The sequence below is a fragment of the Schistocerca serialis genome, chromosome 1, assembly GCF_023864345.2.
Source record: "Schistocerca serialis cubense isolate TAMUIC-IGC-003099 chromosome 1, iqSchSeri2.2, whole genome shotgun sequence".
In the NCBI taxonomy this organism is placed as follows: Eukaryota; Metazoa; Arthropoda; class Insecta; order Orthoptera; family Acrididae; genus Schistocerca; species Schistocerca serialis.
Genome location: NC_064638.1, coordinates 660,634,152 through 660,647,132, shown reverse-complemented (window position 1 = coordinate 660,647,132; position 12,981 = coordinate 660,634,152). Strand labels below are relative to the sequence as shown.

At 43.0% G+C, this 12,981-nt stretch overlaps 2 protein-coding genes across 3 annotated transcripts in view; one reads left to right on the top strand and one right to left on the bottom strand.

The window, feature by feature from the left end:
- Window positions 1–8,730, bottom strand: part of LOC126479451 (transmembrane channel-like protein 7) — a 203,975-nt gene extending 195,245 nt beyond the window's left edge. The window contains exon 1 of the mRNA XM_050103787.1: window positions 8,500–8,730. The gene's annotated coding sequence lies outside the window, so the exon portion shown is untranslated. The remainder of the gene's footprint in view (window positions 1–8,499) is intronic.
- Window positions 1–12,981, top strand: part of LOC126479405 (calpain-A) — a 611,071-nt gene that overhangs the window by 79,019 nt on the left and 519,071 nt on the right. The window lies entirely within an intron of this gene.

Below are 12,981 nucleotides of genomic sequence, written 5' to 3'. Positions count from 1 at the left end.
TGGAAAGGGGTTGAGCAGATGGCTGGTAACCAACTCTCGGAAAATACTCATTAAGGTTTTTTTTAAAACATAGACAGCGATCTTAAAAGTAGTTAAAATTAAAATTTAAAACATTCTTGATCGCAATCTTGTCTAATTTTTTTTTTTTTATTAGAATGAGTGACCTCGAGCGTCGAGGGTCGTCAGAACTCATCTAGCAGTGTCCATCCACCGCTCTGGAGTCTGAAGATGACTCTTTCATAGAGCTGAAACCTGTCACTAACGCCAATAAAAACAATATTTTAACAAGATTGCGATCAAGACTGTTTTAAATTTTAATTTTAAATGATCACTTCTCCTAGGACATCAAGGAGCCTCGGAAACAGGGTGCTCTCAAAGTTCAATGACAAATCTATGTATAAGGACAAACGAAAATGGGTCAACGGATATACCAAAGTAGCAACCTGGAATGTCAGAAGAATTCTAGCAAATATACTAAAAGACATGAATATCGATGCTGTAGCAATCACAGATACGAAAATGGAAATGAGAGGTAATAAATATATAGGTGATTACATTATGTTCTGTAGTGGAGACGAACGAAATGTAAGAGCAGCAAAAGTGTCGCATTACTCCTGCATAAGAGATGGGGAAAGAATATCAGACATTGCACATATATAAGCGAAAGAATACTCATAGTCAAACTGAAACTGAGAAGAGGCAACGCCACCATTATAAGCGTATATGCACCAGAAGAAGAAAGAAAAGGTAGAAAAAGATTCTGAATAAATACAGTGCTACTTGTCAGATTATTATGATGGGTGATTTCAATGCCAGAATAGGAAATATCTCAGTAACGAATATTATAGGACCTTTTGGAGAACCGGTATGCAATGAAAATGAAAAAAATACTCAGAGATTTTGCCACTTGCAACAATCTAACAATAACACACTCATTTTGCAAGAAAAGAGACAGACGTAAGTGCACTTGCACCAGCAGAGGTCTTAGATCAATAATTGACTACATTTTAGTAAATGATAAACTAGCTGGTCAACTAAAGGATACAAGAGTTTATAGAGGACAAGATATAGGATCAGATCATTTTCTACTAATCTCCAGAATATATCTTTTTGAGAAATGGAAGAATATGAGAAAACAAGTAAGTAACAAATATGATCAACGCATTTATAAAGTACACTTGCTGAAGAGGACAGTATCAACCATCTTTACCAACGCAGATTGAATAATGAGCCAGCAAACTTGCAAACTAAAGGTAATACAGAACAAGAATGGCAAAATCTAAAGAACATGGTAAATAGAGTAGCAGGAGAAGCTCTCGGTAGAAATAAAAAAATAAGTAGAAAGGACCTAAAACTTGGAATGAACTTTATAAGAAAAGTTGTTAAAGAAAAAGAGGATACATATGTAAAATACGAAAACAACTCCACGACTGAAAAGAAGCAGTCTTGTAAAGAGAGAAGAAATATTGCTTAATGAGTAGTAAGCAAGGCACACCAAGATCATTGGGATAGATCTATTACTAATATGGAGAATATTGTTCATGGGAGACAGCAAATGGCCTATAAGGTTTTAAAAACTTTGAACACGACAGAGAAAGAGAAGTTACAAGTAAACAATATTGAAGACGAACAGTGACTAAATTATTAAAGAGCATTATGGTATGATAATGCAGCACAAGAAACTGAAACTATTAATAGATGACAAGGTATTAGATGAAATACAGCCTGACGAAATAAAATCTTCCTTAACATTTCATAAGAACAGAGAATCGATAGACAGAGAGGCATTAATGCTGAATTGGTAAAATAAGGAGGAATGATGCTACATCTGCGACTGTTAAGTCTCTTAAATGAAAGTTGGAAGAGAAAAAGGCATCCCCAAAGATTAGAAGATTGCTATAGTGAAATCAGTTTTTTTAAAAAAAGAGACAAAAGCCTTTGCAAAAATAAGTTTACTAGAGTCAGAATACAAGGTATATCGTAAGATTTTAAACACAATACTTAAAGACATAACGAAAGCAGTACTGCATGAGGAACAAATGGGTTTTAGGAAAGGACTCTTGGCGATAGATGCAATTCTTATTTTACAACAGGTAATTCAGAAACGCAGAGAATATAATAAAGAAATACACATTGCTTTTATCGATTTTAAGAGAAGCTTTTGACAATGTCAGTAAATAGAAACTTTGGAAGATAATGACGAATTGCGGATATCCAAAACATCTAATAAATGTGATAAAAATATTAACCAGAAAACGACCATCACTCTAGATCTCAACGGAAAAATGATTTATCAGATACCAATTGACAAAGGAGTACGACATGGCTGCTGTATCTCCGTAACTTTAACATTTACACTCACGAAATAATGCATATATGGAAAACAGAATTTCAGAAAGGTATATACCTAAATATGACGGTTATTTTAAATAACTTACTATATGCTGACGATCCAGTGATCCTAGCAAATAAAGAAGAGGGCCATCAGAAAGGAATTTATGTACTGAAGCAAATGAATGCGAAATTTGACATGTAAATATCAATAGGAAAACAAAGACAATGGCCTTCATGGTGAAAGAACACATTAGAACCAAAATAGCGGTAAACCAAAAGATTTTAGATCAAGTAATCTATTTCACTTACCTAGTATGTGAAGAGACATGTGGCTACAGCAAAGATAAAGAAATTAAGGTTAGTAAATTTAGCCGAGTATGTGGAACAATTAACAGAAACCTTAAAAACAAAACTAGGAAAGATACTCCAATTAATTTGTACAGAACAGTTGCAGTCTCCACAGTGCTCTTATGGAGGCGAGACCTGGGAGGTTAGCAAAAGCCAAGAAAGCCGTATTCAGGCATGTGAAATGAAATTCCTGAGACGAGTCGAGGGTTGCACAATAGAGGACAGACTAGGGAATCAAGATATTAGACAAGAACTAAAAATTTTTAGTCTAAATGATAAAACTGTAGAGTATAGGAGAAAATGGAACGAGCACCTAGAAAGAATGGAGAGTGGCAGACTCCCCTTAAAGACTAGAAACTACGAGTATAAGTGCCAAGGAAGAAGAGATAGAGGAATACCCTGGCAACGATGGGTACCGGAGCAGGCAAGTTTGCCTATTACCTGAAGAGAAGAAGAACAAGAAGAAGTTGTTCGTAATTGTAATCCTTAGATACTTAGTTGAAATGACAGCCTTTAGACCTTTCTCATTTATCGTGTAGCCGAAAACTAACGGATTCCTTTTAGTACCTCACAATTTTTATTGTTTAGATCAATTGCCATTTTTTGCACCATAGAGATCTCTTGTCTAAATCATTTTGCAACTGGTTTTGGTCTTCCGATGACTTTCCAAACCAGTAAACGACAGCATCATTTGTAAACAATCTAAGAGGGCTGCTGAGGTTGTTTGCGTAGATTAGGCATAGTAATTGGCATATAACAATACTTTGGGAAACTCCAGAAATCACTCCTGTTTTACTTGACGACTTTTTTTCAGTTACTACAGACTGTGACCTTTCTGACATGAAATCACGAATCCAGTGGCACGACTGAGATGATACTACAGGGGCACACAATTTGATGAGAAGCTACAGAATGAATTTTCAGGCTGCAGTGGAGAGTGCGCTGATGCAGCTGCATGCCAGACTGGGACTCGAACCTAGAAAATCGTTCAAATGGCTCTAAGCACTATGGGACTTAACATCTGAGGTCATCAGTCCCCTAGACTTAGAACTACTTAAACCTAACTAACCTAAGGACATCACACACATCCATGTCCGAGGCAGGATTCGAACCTGCGACAGTAGAAGCAGTGCGGTTCCGGACTGAAGCGCCTAGAACCGCTCGGTCACAACGGACGGCTACTCGAACCCAGAACCTTTGCCATTTTTCTTCTGTTTGTCTTCTCGTCGTCTTTCGTCTTTGGGGAGATCGGTTCTGTGCAGACGTCGCAAGACGTCTATCAAAGTTTATCCAGTTTTTTATTCCAGATGGAGACCAGCCCCAGAGCGGACGCACTCAGCTACTGCACTGGCGTCCAAGTGCGTTACCTGAGCACGACTCACGACCCGTAGCCACTCTGGCGGGTAGGGGGGTAAGGTACTGGAGGAAGTAAAGCTGTGGGAATAGGTCGTGAGTCGTGCTCGGGTAGCTCAGTTGAAACAGTCGGTGTCTGACGGTCGTGGCGTGCGAAAGCAGCCGATCGCTTGTTTACTGTCGAGTGGTGTTCGTGCTGTTGGAAAGTATCTACTAAACTGTAAGTACACGGCCCAGTCACGTTAATCCGAGTGGTGTTCGTGCTGTTGGAAAGTATCTACTAAACTGTAAGTACACGGCCCAGTCACGTTAATGTGACCATCGCCTATGTTGATGTCAGCGTGCAATAACCACTCACAGACAGCAGATGCCAGCACTAGCAATGGAGGGTATGTATCGCGTGTCAGGGAGGGGTGGGGGATGGGGGGCACGCGGAAAACAGTGCAGTCGTCCTTATGTGGAAACAGAGCGACTTATCTGATGTCAAAAAGGCATGATAATCGGCTTTCGCGCCAAGAGTGGATGCATTTCCGAAGTGGCTAAGTTTGTGAACTATTCGCGTGCCGCTGTGGTTACAAAATACCATGCAAGGCAAAATGGCTCATCCAAAACTGGCGCCGAGTACAATACGGGCCAAAGATGTCAGGGATGAAGGAGATGTGTACAGGTGAATAGAACTGTCAACTCCAGGGCAACTGACCTCCTAGATGAACCAAGGGACTATTAACAGTGTTTCCTCAACGATCGTTCTGCGAACGTTGCTGCGTATAGGCCTCCACAGCTGGCACCTGGCTCATGCACCAATGCTGACAGCTGTTCTTCGGCGACGAAGTCTGGAATTTGCACGCAGACCCCGTAACTACACGTCTACAGATCCACAGGTGACCTTTTCCGATGAATCACATTTTATGCTCCATCAAACACATGTCCATTGGCATTTACAGTGTGAAATGTCTGAAAGCAAACAGCCTGCAACAACCCTCGAAAGGATCCAGGTATTTTGGGAGGCATAATGGTATGCATGTATCCTTGGGGATCATGTCCACCCCTTCATGTAGTTTGTTTTTCCTTGGAACAATGGCATCTACCAGCAGGACATTGCAACGTGTCACACAGCTCGCAGTGTACGTGTGTAGTTCGACGTATTCCACTGGACATCAAACTCTCGGGATTTAAACCCAGCCAACAATCTGTGGGACCACCTCTAGCAGGATGTTCGCGCCGTGGATGCTAAACCGAGAAACCTAGCGCAGCTGGCCACGGCACTGAAGTCGGTGCGGCTCCACGTCCATGTCGGTAGGTTCCAGAACCTCGCTGGCTCTCTACATGCACGTCTCACGGTTGTCCGCACTGCAAAAAACTTGATTGTTCAGGTTTTTGACAGGTGGCCACATTAAAGTTACTGGACAGCGAATCGTGTTTTCCTTGATGAGGGAAACCTTGAAATTTACTATTGTATGGAACACCAAACGGTGTACACCTCTTGCTATTCGGAATTGCATGATTAATTACGAAAGCTGCTTGATGAGAATGTGATAGGTATTGTGATTTGCAATGCTGTGAACAGTGTCCAGGCAAAATGCATAATTAACGACGTTTGTGAGCGAATAGTCAGGAACATCAATGGCAACGTTAAATTTAAGTATAATGATGGTTCTGTCAGAACAGCATCAACATCATACGCAGGTCTTGGCTTGCGACTTGTGAAAGTCTGTAATTTACCGTTGAAACTGCCACTTGTAAAGACCAGAGAAGTGCTTAGTTTCTAAGGGGCAGTTTACGGTCTCAGTGAAGAAATGTGGCCATGAAACAATTGGCATGCGAAGCTCAACGGCAATCAAATAGCCAACGTACAATTGCAAAAGTACAAACCCTCTTACGTAATGGTTTGCAGTCATAGGACATGTATTTTGTATATGAAAACCAACCCGGCATGTGCTGCATGTGCAGTTCCACTGAACTTCTAAGAGAAAATTGTTACTGTAGGTGCCCTGTACAACTGGGTATTGAAAAAAGTCAACCAGCATCCGTGATATACGTATGCAACTGTTCTGTCAGGGCAGAATAACCCCACTATGGGTGCAGGGATGGGGAAAAAATGTGAATGAAGGAAGTTATAGAATAAAAAAAAAATGGTTCAAATTGCTCTGAGAACTATGGGACTTAACATCTGAGGTTATTAGTCTCCTAGAACTTAGAACTACTTAAACCTAACTAACCTAAGGACATCACAAACATCCATGCCCGAGGCAGGATTCGAACCTGCGATCGTAGCGGTCGCGCGGTTCCAGACTGTAGCGCCTAGAACCATTCGGCCGCACCGGCCGGCTATAGAATCAATCTCTGGCAAGCAAGAGAACCGAAAGGATATCAGTAGAACTAATAACAGACTACAAGTCAATCAACCAACAAAGATGCTAGCAGTGTCACTGATGACACACATGAAGAGGATCTCCAGAATGCGCCTATGGAAGTGGAAGAGGATTTGAAGATGGCAAATTCCGAACACGCAGAAAACAAATGATGACCGATGAAGGCAATATCCAGGCAAAATGCGTGGAAAAGGGACGCGATACTAAAACCTCTTCTCCATTGCGACAGTCTACAAAATCTGCATTGCGAAAGCACACACTTGTACAAAACAGATGTGGCAGGCAGAGAAGAATATAAAAAATATAAAAGGGAAAAGAAGAACAGTGAAATCGCGCCAATCTGTGTATTGCTTGTCAAAGAATTTCATAAGCTGCGCGAAGCTGGGGAGCGAAATATTGCATCTAGGGCAGGCGAACCAACGAGCCCACCGGATGATTCCCATCTTCGACTGTGCATTAGAAAGTAATGATACTCTGACGCAAATCATATGGATGGTGTTAAAATTACTTGTGTTATGGCAGAGACCAGTGGTTCTCAAGTGAACACGTGTAATACATCTTTTCATTTTACTGTGACGACGTCAGTAACGAATATAAGTGTGGGTAATGAACTGTTTCACAAATATCAGATTGTCTGTAAGGCGCTCTTTTGTGAATGAGCTGAAGTCAGAAGTTATTTCTGACTGCTAAACCTATTTCTTTCAATTCCCAAGAATCTATATTATACTAGGACAGGACTTAGCAATTCCACGGCCTGAATTTTTCTGTTAATTCCAAAAAGGAACTGAATGTTCCCCAGTTCATATTTTGTCATGTATTAATGTGCGACCAAAGAATGCCACGTCGTTTAGATCTGCTTACAGATAACGGTGTGAACATTTAACAGTTAGATATGACATGAATAACTTTTCTTGAAAAATGTTTATTTGCTTAGTGGCCAAACTGAAATGTTGTATGGGCTCAAATGTTTCATCGTAGACGGTACATTTTTATGGTCCTGATTTCAAAAGAGGCATAAAATTAAGCGTATAAAAGTAAGCATTTTTTCTATAGTCGTATGATTTCTTGTGTCCGCAAAAGTTTTATGAAGTAATACCTGATATATGTTAATATCCTTTTCATCCTAAAATGCAGATAAATGTTTTTAGTAATTAAGAAAAAAATTGGTAGAGCGTTTGTCCGAGAAAGCCAAAGGTGTCGGATTCGAGTGCTGGTCAGGCACTCAGTTTTAATGTGCCAGGAAGTTTCATTTCAGCACACATTCCGCTGCAGAGCGAAAATTCATTCTGTGAACAATCACCCAGGCTGTGACTAAGCCATGTCTCCGGAATGTCCATTCTTATAGGAGAGGCAGTCCCAGAAAAGAAGTTCTACTGCGTAATTTGCGGAAGATACGTAAAAGAACTTCTGTGAAGGGTGAACGTAGGAGATGGGGTACGGGCGAAACCAAAGGCGCGAGGACGAGTCATGAGTCGTGATCGGGTAGGTCAGCTGTTTGAGCACTAGCCCGCGACCGAGTCCCTGTACGGCACACAGTTTTAATCTTCCAGAAAGTTTTGATTAGAAGCCTCTTATGAGGAACGGTGTCAAAGGCCTTCTAGCAATCTAAAAATGTATCAGATTAAGCTTATCCATTACGAATGTTTAAGAACCCGTGACTGTATATTCGATATAAAACAGAAAACCATAACTAGTCACTTTTTTTAAATAGTTATTTATTCCCTAAACCGGTTTCCGAACCTTTTCAGGCTCATCTTCAGATGGTGCACGGGAGGCTACATAACTGTTTCAGACCGTAATGGTAGGTACTGGCTTACGACAGTACGGGCGGCTTTGGTGTCAATATCCGTCTATCGACTTCCATTGTGACTGACAATTGGTAACACACGGAATTTCTGTGTATATACCGATAGTTAGAGCATGTGCTGTGCAAATTGTGGGTTAGTTTTTAAATTCAGTTCATAAAAAGGGCCAGATCCTCCACACATTGATAGTAGTCGTTAGTGCTTCTGTTACACATTCGACAAGTAGACCAAAGCAACCAAACTGCTCCAATGTAACATGCTAAGCGTAAAGAGAAAGTTCATATTACCTTGTACTGCTGAGCAGACAAATAGAGAGGAGCGGTATGTGCTTGTTTTCTCAGGTCCTCAACATGACCTTATTTTTGCGCTCATTCATAGCTCTCTCTCCCTTTCAGTGCATCTTATTGTAGCAGCGCCCATTACCACTTCATATGTCACACCTTCTATCCACAGCAGTGCCGAAACAGAATACATCAGACAACTGCCTGACAATCACATACAGCTGCTACTGACCACTTCCCGACCAGCACTCCAACTGACTGCAACTCTCCAGCTGCCTCTTCCTCGTTTCGAAACTAGCCTGTCCAGATAGGGGACCACGCCCTCAGTGTTCATTGGCTGAACCATACTCGCTAGAAGAACCACAGGCAAAGACCTAAGTAAGCCGATGTAGCAGAGAAAAAGGGGAAATCGATCAATTTGTTACCGATACAAAAGGGAAAGATGAATGATTAAAACAGAAATTTTTCAGTGGCCAGTTACGTTTCCTGGGGACCATGTACTCGAATGTAATGGAAATTTGCATTAGCCCAGGGACTCTGGCACTGGCTTAACGTCCAGACAAAAAAATCTGGTTCCCTTGGATAATCTTCTAGTTTCACAGCCTGGAAGTTTTGTACAAGGTAAGGACGTGAAAAACTTCCGTTTCGAGATTATAAACAAGCATATGAATGACACCGCATTCGTGAGGTGTTGCTCTGACGCTGAACGATGGCATTATTTCGAAAAACTGTAGTACCTCTTCATGAAATTCCATAGTCGCTCACTGTTATTCGACGTCCTGTTTCGGAGTTTTTGGGTACAAACATGCCTGTTTCCCTCAAACGATGTTTGGGAAATGGTCAGCATACCATCCTATCGTGCCCATAGCACTACATCCTACTGCTCCGTAACCAATGTACATGCCGGCTAGCTTGTTGTTTGTGGACCTGTTCATTTTGACTCCGAGGCGGTACAGCGCACGGTAGCAAATAAGGTGAGTATGACATAGCATTAGCTTAGACAAATCCCCGTGCTAGACACTCCAAAACACGTTTGCTTACCGGAGAAACGTGCGCGCCCTAGTCGTTGATTGGCTGGCGTTTTTATGCCGTCGCTCCACAATGGTCCATTTCAAATCTATGGTTATTTGGAAAATATCTCTCGGTGCATTGTCCCATATTCTGTTCTGATCTTATTATCATGCAAGTGAAATGTATTCGTAGCTGCGAGTATGGGCGAGAGTCGGCTGTATAATGGAATGACGACAGTGAAATTTTGTGCTGGACCGGGACTCGAAACCGGATTTGCTGCTTATCGTGAGCGGTCGCCTTACCATTAGGCTATCAGAGCACGCATCCCGACCAGATACAAAAGTGCACATGTCGTCAGCCACGTGTCTACAACCAGCACCGTACATTCATTGTGTATATGCCTGTACAGGAGAGACATTTCAAACGAAAGCCACTTGCCCAATGTGGGCGGATAAATACGATATTCGCGTTGTTGCGAAGTACGGTGCAAAGCTCCTTCAAACTTGCATACATGTCCGGAGGAACAGGCATTCTTCGGACGTGCATGCATGTCCGAGGGAACATGCACTGCGTCGCACACAGCTACTGTGCGGGAGACGGCAAGTTTAAACCTCCCGCTCGCTGTCTCCGATGGATGGCACCAAGCACACACACCACAAGGAGATGCCGATCTCACATGGCATCGCTGCCTGCGACTCTGCTGGGTCGGCGCGTCTTTTTGAGCAGCTGCACTCAGAGCTTCGCACCCAGGTTCACTGGATCTTCAGACTTGTATCACAATTAGTACGGGAGACTGCAGTGAGAAATTACATCAATGTATGACGACGGCACTAAGCATTAGCACTTGCCAGGAACTTATTTGATTTTATCAGCATTCAGTACTATTTGTTTCTGCCAAGAACATTACCCTCAACTTTATGTAACTCATCACTGCAGAAGAATTCATTGCACTTCAGAGTTTGTATACCTCAGTTATCAAAACCGAGCGAGGTGGGGCAGTGGGTAGCACACTGGATTCGCATTCGGAAGTACGACAGTTCAAAACCGCATCCGGCCATCCAGATTTAGGTTTTCCCTAAATCGCTCCAGACAAATGCTGGAATGGTTCCTTTGAAAGGGCACGGCCCATTTCCTTCCCCATACTTCCCTAATCCGAGCTTGTGCTCCATCTCTAATGATCTCGTTGTCGAAGAAATGTTAAACACTAATCTCCTCCTCCCTTAGCGTTGCTGCCTCTTGATCACGGGGTCCCGCATTCGATTGCTGACCAGGTTGGAGATTTTCTCTGCCTGGGGACTGAGTGTGTGTGTTGTCCTCATCATTTCATCATCCTCCTCCTCCTCCTCCCCATCATCATCATTCGTGACCGTGGCTCGCTTGGACTGTATAAAAAAATTGGATTGTGAAAAATTTGGGACTTTGTACGGGCGCTGATGACCGCGCAGTTGAGCGCTCTATTGAGCGCCCCAAAAACCAAACATCACCATCATCATTATCCTCCCCTCCTCCTTCCCCTTTCTCCTCAGTTATTATGTACATATTATAACTAAACTTATTAATCTGTCATCTTTTTGTAGGTGTCTATCTTTCCTGGCCACCTTAATTACCGATGCGTCGCAACGTTCGCTTTGTGACAAAATTAACATGATGGAAGTACGAGAGCATTTTTCTCTACACTATATCTATTAATTTTAAGGTTTCTAGACTTTATTGGCTAACTGATAAAATATTTTTCCATAGTCAGTCAGAAAACATAAAGTAGTAGCGCCTTAATTTACCTTTCACCACAGATTCTTAAAAATCTAACAAAGATTCACCAAATTTGTTTCAATTTTAAGCTCCTATTGTCATATTTACAGAAAGGCACAGTTTCTATTTGACAAAGTGGCACCACGTTATTCATGTACACTGATGAGCCAAAGCACGGTGACCACCCGCTTAACAGCGTGTTGCACCAGTTTTGGAACGCAATGCAGCGGCCATTCTGAACGGCAAGGATTCGACTGGTCGTCAGTAGGCTTCCGGAGTGATGTGCCTCCAGGTGCCTACGCACAGGTCACACCAGTCCCGGCGGTTTGTGGGCGCGGAGCTGGCAGCCCGTAGCGCCCCAGATGCGTTCCATCGGGTTCAGTTCAGGCGAATCAAGAGATCAACATGAGCTCCCCACCTTGTTTCTCAAACCACTGTAGCACGATTCTGGTCTTGCGACACGGACAGTTATGCTGCTGGAAGACAACACCACAGTCGCGGAAGACATCAAGCGAGGATGTCCGAAAAGGCATTCACATAGTCCACAGCACAGCTGTCGTGGTGACTCCGATTACTATCGTAGGACCAATGGATGAGCAGGTGAACGACCCCGTAATACACTGCCGCCACCGGCCAGCGTCAGTAGTGCTGTGCTTGAATCGAGCAGACGTTCTCCAGGAACACTGCGTACCTGGACATGACCACCGACCTGTTGTAACGAGAGACGTAATTCATCCGAGCCGGCCGCTGTGGACGAGCGGTTCTAGGTGCTTAAATCTGGAACCGCGCTTAGTTAGGTTTAAGTAGTTATAAGTTCTAGGGGACTGATGACCTCAGATGTTAAGTCCCATAGTGCTCAGAGCCATTTGAACCACTTGAATTCATCCTACCAGACGACGTAGTTCCAGCGGTCCAGCCTCGAAGATGCCGCTCCCACTGTAACCGTAACAGGCGATCTCGTTGGGTCGGCACGTCAAGAACTAGGCGTCACTTGCTGCCGAACCCCATATCATGGTAGAAAGTGCACTGAACGGCATGCTGCTACACGTTTGTGCATATGCGAGGATTGTATTCTGTTGTGAGGCTTGCCACAAATCGCCGCCTGGCCTCTAACCTCCTCGTTCTGTGATCAGGTGTGGGCATCAACCTCCTGCCGGCTACTCACGATTTCATCTGTTTGTCAAGAATCGATTATGTCAGTGGACATCCACATGTCCGACCGATACGTCGCTAGAATGATTCCGTATTCGTATCTTCTCCGGTTATACAAACTTCCTTTATCACACTGCGTTCCCACGACGCCACCTTACAGCATTCAACTCGTGGTGGATAGTGTTATAAAGTTTTTAAAAAAATGGTTCAAATGGCTCTGAGCACTATGGGACTTAACATCTCAGGTCATCAGTCCCCTAGAACTTAGAACTACTTAAACCTAACTAACCTAAGGACATCACACACATCCATGCCCAAGGCAGGATTCGAACCTGCGACCGTAGCGGTCGCGAGGTTCCGGACTGAAGCGCCTAGAACCGCTCGGCCATCAGCGGCCGGCTATAAAGTTTTTGCTCATCAATTTATATGTACACTACACGCCTCACATGCGAAGTAGTTACGCTCTGAACGTATTAGTCCTCTTGCCAGGTCATTGTCTTCACAGAGCTTGACATGTACACCCTCGCATTTCGTTACTGGTGATGGACTGCATATCTGAAAGCAACGACAACCAAT